The following is a 5,690-nucleotide window of genomic DNA, read 5'->3' on the forward strand; positions in this document are numbered from 1 at the left end:
ACCTCCAACTCCTGGGCTCAAGTGAGTCTCCTGCCTCAGCCTCCCAAGTAGCTGGGACCACAGGTGCCCGCCACAACGCCTGGCTATTTTTTTTGGCTGCAGCCGTCATTGTTGTTTGGCGGCCCAGGCTGGATTCGAACCCGTCACCTTAGGTGTATGTGGCTGGGGCCTTAGCCACTTGAGCCACAGGCGCCTAGCCAACTTTTCCAGATGATTTCTACAGAGACTATACTCCTTGTCTTCTATGGTCAATGACGTCTTTGTTCCATAATCTCTGTAGTCAGCCAGTGACATGACAGATTTCTTTAAATATCTTAATTCAGCAGTTCTCAACCTGCAGGTCACAAACCCTTTTGACCCTTTCACAGGGGTCACCTAAGACCATCCTGCATATCAGATATTTATATTATGATTCATAACAGTAGCAGAATTACAGTTATCAAGTAGCAACGAAAATAATTTTATGGTGGGGGGGGTCACCACAACATGAGGAACTGTATTAAAGGGTTGCAGCATTAGGAAGGTTGAGAACCACTGTCGTAATCCATTAAGAAAACTAAAGAAAAAAAGAAAGGTGTTCTGTTTAAATTTCCTTGACTGATTTCACTGAGTTAGTCACTTAAACCTGAGGGTGTCAAAACAACTACCAGCCTCCGGTGGTGCCTGTGGCTCAAAGGAGTAGGGGGCTGGCCCCATATGCTAGAGGTGGCAGGTTTAAACCCAGCTGCAGCCAAAAAACTGCAAAAAAAACTCAAAACAAACAAACAAAAAACTACCAGCCTCAATCAGCTGTCAGGCTGATGAAAACACACAACCCTGATTTTTGGTGGAAGAGGTCTCTATTGCCCACCATGGCAGCTACATGTCATGTGTGTGCCGTCTTCTCATGGCTGTGGGATAGGGGGAAGTGGCAAGTACTTCACTAAATTCCAAAATGTCGAGTTTTTGTCTGCCTAATAGTTGATTCAGTGAAGGATTAATCCCTGGAATGTCCTGCTTTGCCATCTTCTACAGCACTACCGGAAGTTGGGTGTTTCTGTCAGCATTGTGTCTAAAGAATTAGAAAGCTGCCCCTGCATTTTCTAGAGAGAACTCCAAATATCAGGTTTTCCAAAGACAAAAATGTTCAGCTCTGGCTTCTGCACAAAGTGGCACAGCTGGAAGAGTTTGAGGGGCTTCCAGACTCAGGCAACTCTGACCCCTTACCAGTTCCCCTGAACCCTGGTAGGATTTTCCTAATCATATCCAAGGTTATGGTTAAAATATTCTATGTCCTAAGAGGGAAAGACTGTGAGTCCTGAACATTCATTACCTTTCTACAGGAAGAGTTTAAGAGAGGGAATCAGTATAGTGTATGCCTGTTCTTTAACTCTCAAAGAGTCACGAAGCCCACAATGGCCAGGCCAGACTCTGATGTCTTTGTCTTTTGCAAAGGTCTGCCTAACTCCCATCTAAGAACATCCCAGCAGCATTCCTACTAACGTCACAGCCATCTATTTAGATAACCCTAGGAATTTCTTTTGAGACAGTGTCTATGTTGCCTTTGGTAGAGTGCCGCGGCATCACAGCTCACAGCAACCCTCACAGCAACCTCACTCTTGGGCTTAAGTGATTCTCTTGCTTCAGCCTCCCAAGTAGCTGGTACTACAGGAGCCTGCCACAGTACCCAGCTATTTTTTTGGATGTGCTTGTCATTGTTGTTTGGCAGGCCTGGGCTGGATTCCAGCCCGCAAGCTCCAGTGTTTGTGGCTGGTACCCTAGCCACTGAGCTACAGGCATGGAGCCAACCCTAGGAATTTCTTATGTCCCTGTAGTTGGTGCTGGGGACAGAAACTTAAGCTAGTATGTGTGGAATTTAGAACATCTCTGGCACTTCCACAGAGTGGGAGACAGTCACCCCTTTCCTTCCCTCTCCTTCAGTACTTATGGATTGAATTCACTTTGGTCATCTAACTCCTAAGCACTTCTTTGGTTAGATAGAGTTTCTGTTGCCCAGGCTACAGTGCAGTGGCATCAGCCTAGCTCACAGCAACCCCAAAATCCTGGGTTCAAGCAACCTTACCTTAGCCTCCCAAGTACCTGCGACTACAGATGCCCATAATGCCTCGCTAATTTTTCTATTTTCAGTAGAGAAAGTGCTCTTGCTCAGGCTGGTCTCAAACTCCTGAACTCAAGTGATCCTTCCTCTCTGGCCTCTCAGAATGCTAGGATTACTGGCATGAGCCACCACCCCCAGTCTAAAGATACATTTTTTATAATTCTTGTAACTACCTACAGGAAAAGTTTTAGTGTATCAGTTTCCAGATGCTTTTACGATTCCCAGTTTGGTATCTTGGCTTGGTATCATGTTCTCTATGTGAAAATTATAGGATTAAATTCCATGCTTTAGTGTTCTCATAGTAAAGCATCAAGTTAAGGACGTGCTTGCAAGTTCAGATCTAGCTCAGTGGAACTCTAAATTGCTTAAGCTCTTTTTTGTCATGGAAATTTAGATTTTAATGCTATTTTATTATAGTGGGACCATGCCTATTACCTAAGGTAGCCTTCCGATATCATGTGAAAACTCAATAAACGTAAAGCAAACCAAAAAAGACACCAGCATAAAGCAATCATTACCGGTCTTTGCTCTTTGGTAATATAATACACAAATATGTAATTTGTATGACAATGGCAATGGCAGAAAAGAGCTACATAGCTTTTATATACTATAAATTAGGTTGATATTAGTATGAGGTAGATTGTTGTAAAATGATCATAATTGTTTATTAATTTCCTTTTTTTTGAGACTATGTTTCTCTCGATAGAGTGCTTTGGCATCACAGCTTACAGCAATCTCCAACTCTTGGGCTTAAGCAATGATCTTGCCTCAGTCTCCCAAGTAACTGGGACTACAGGCACTCACCACAATGTCCGGCTATTTTTTTTTTTTTATTGAGACTGAGCCTCAAGCTATCCCCCTGGGTAGAGGGCCATGACATCACAGATCACAGCAACCTCCAACTCCTGGGCTCAAGCAAGTCTCCTGCCTCAGCCTCCCAAGTAGCTGGGACTATAGGCACCCACCACAACGCCTGGCCATTTTTTGGTTGCAGCCATCATTGTTGTTTGGTGGGCCCAGGCTGGATTCGAACCTGCCACCTTAGGTGTATGTGGCTGGCGCCTTAGCCACTTGAGCCTGTCCGGCTATTTTTTTGTTGCAGTTGTCATTGTTAAGCTGGCCGGGGCTGGGTTTGAACCCACTAGCTTTGGTGCATGTGGCTGGTGTCATAACCAGTGTGCAGCAGGCACTGAGCCCAGATTTCCCAATATCAGTGACACTAATTTTGATTATTAGTGTTCAACAGATTTTTCAATTGTGAAATTACTATTTTTCCCTTTTGTGATAATTTGTGGGGAGATACTTTGCAACTGTATAAATATCCTTTCTCCCATTAAACATTCATTCATTTTAGTATCAGAGATTTCATACCTATTTTTTTTGGAGACAGAGTCTCACTTTATCACCCTTGGTAGAGCCATGGTGTCAACCTCCAACTCTTAGGCTTAAGTGATTCTCTTGCCTCAGTCTCCTGAGTAGCTGGGACTACAGGCACCCACCAAAATGCCCAGCTATTTTTTGGTTGCAATTGTCATTGTTGTTAAGAAGGCCTGGGGCAGGCTTGAACTCATCAGCTTCGGTGTATGCGGCCAGCACCCTACTCACTGAGGTACAGGCACTGAGCCACCATTCTTTTTATTTATTTTTTGGAGACAGAGTCTTACTCTGTTGCCCCAGGTAGAGGGCGCCATAGCTCACAGCAACCTCAAACTCTTGGGCTCAAGCAAGCCAATCCTCTTTCCTCAGCCTCCCAAGTAGCTGGGACAACAGGTACCCACCACAACACCCATCTAGTTTTTCTTCTGTTTTTATTAGAGACATGCATGGTCTTGTTCTTGCTCAGGCAATCCACTCACCTCGGCCTCCCAAAGTGCTGTGATTATAGGTATAAGCCACTGTGCCTGCCCAATATCATTTTATTTAAAAGTTTATCTAAAATTTTTCAGGAGGCACCTATGGCTCAGTGAGAAGGGTGTCAGCCCCATATACCGAGGGTGGTGGGTTCAAACCTGACACCTGCCAAAGTGCAAAAAAAAAAAAAAGCCAGGCATTCAGGTGGCTATCTGCAGTCCCAGCTACTCGGGAGGCTGGGCAAAAGAATTGCTTAAGCCTAAGAATTGGAGGTTGCTGTGACCTGTGACATCACAGCACTCTACTGTGGGTGACACAGTGAGACGCTGTCTCAAAAAAATAAGAAAGAGGCTAGGCGCCTGTGGCTCAAGTGGCTAAAGGGGCCAGCCACATACACCTAAGGTGGTGGGTTTGAATCCAGCCCGGGCCCGCCCAACAAAGATGGCTGCAACCAAAAAATGGCCAGGCGTTGTGGTGGGTGCCTGTGGTCCCAGCTACCTGGGAGGCTGAGGCAGGAGACTCGCTTGAGCCCAGGAGTTGGAGGCTGCTGTGAGCTGTGATGCCACAGCACTCTACCCAGGGGGATAGCTTGAGGCTCTGTCTCAAAAAAAAAAAAAAAGAAAAGAAAAAAAAACCTACACAAATGCCTTTTAGAGCCTTTAGCAAGGTTTCAGAATACATAATTAATATAAAAAGATTAAGTTGTATTTATATACATTAGGAAAGGAAAAAAAAAACCCCTGCCTCACATCATATATAAAATTAACTCGAAATGGATCAACTATCTTTTTTTTTTTTTTTTGAGAGTCTTATTATGTCACCCTCGGTAGAGTGCTGTGGCATCATAGGTTACAGCAACTTCAAACTCTTGGGCTTAAGAGAGTCTCTTGCCTCAGCCTCCCAGGTAGCAGGGACTACAGGCGCCTGCCACAATGCCCAACTATTTTTTTTGTTGTAGTTGTCGTTGTTTGTCAGGCCCGCCCCGCTTGCCCTGATGCATGTGGCTGTCGTCCTAGCTACTGAGCAACAAGTGCTGAGCCATTCAAAAAACCTTTTGTACAACATCCACAGATGGAGTTTTCTCCTTATGCCATGCTTTGATGATCTTAATGAATAGTAGGGCTAAGAAAACCTGCCAGGGGCTTGGTGCCTGTAGCTCAGCAGCTAGGGCGCCAGCCACATACACTGGAGCTGGCAGGTTCAAATCCAGCCTGGGCCAACTATAATCACCAAGTAGCTGGGCCTTGTGGCAGGTGCCTCTATCCCCAGCTACTTGGGAGGCTGAGGCAAGAGAATCTCTTAAACCCAAGAGTTGAAGGTTGCTGTGAGCTGTGACACCATGGCACAGCACAGCACTCTACCCAAGGTGACATAGTGAGACTCTGTCTTAAAAGAAAAAGAAAAAAAAGAAAGAAAACTTGCCAGGGATGTTTGAGGAATACAGAATTTACTTGATTGTGACTTCAGCTGATGTCAAGCTTTTTTTGCTTAAAGTAAATCACCAATCCTAGCAACTGAACTGCCAAAAACACTGCAAAAAACTGAAAACCTTGGCTTGGCGCCTGTGGCTCAAGTGGCTAAGGCACCAGCCACATACACCTAAGGTGGTGGGTTTGAATCCAGCCCGGGCCCGCCAAACAACGACGGCTGCAACCAAAAAATAGCTGGGCCTTGTGGCAGGCGCCTGTGGTCCCAGATACTTGGGAGGCTGAGGCAGAAGATTTGCTTGAGCCCAGGAGTT

Source organism: Otolemur garnettii, unplaced genomic scaffold, assembly GCF_000181295.1.
Source record: "Otolemur garnettii isolate 467f Iridium unplaced genomic scaffold, OtoGar3 scaffold00275, whole genome shotgun sequence".
NCBI classification, from domain to species: domain Eukaryota; kingdom Metazoa; phylum Chordata; class Mammalia; order Primates; family Galagidae; genus Otolemur; species Otolemur garnettii.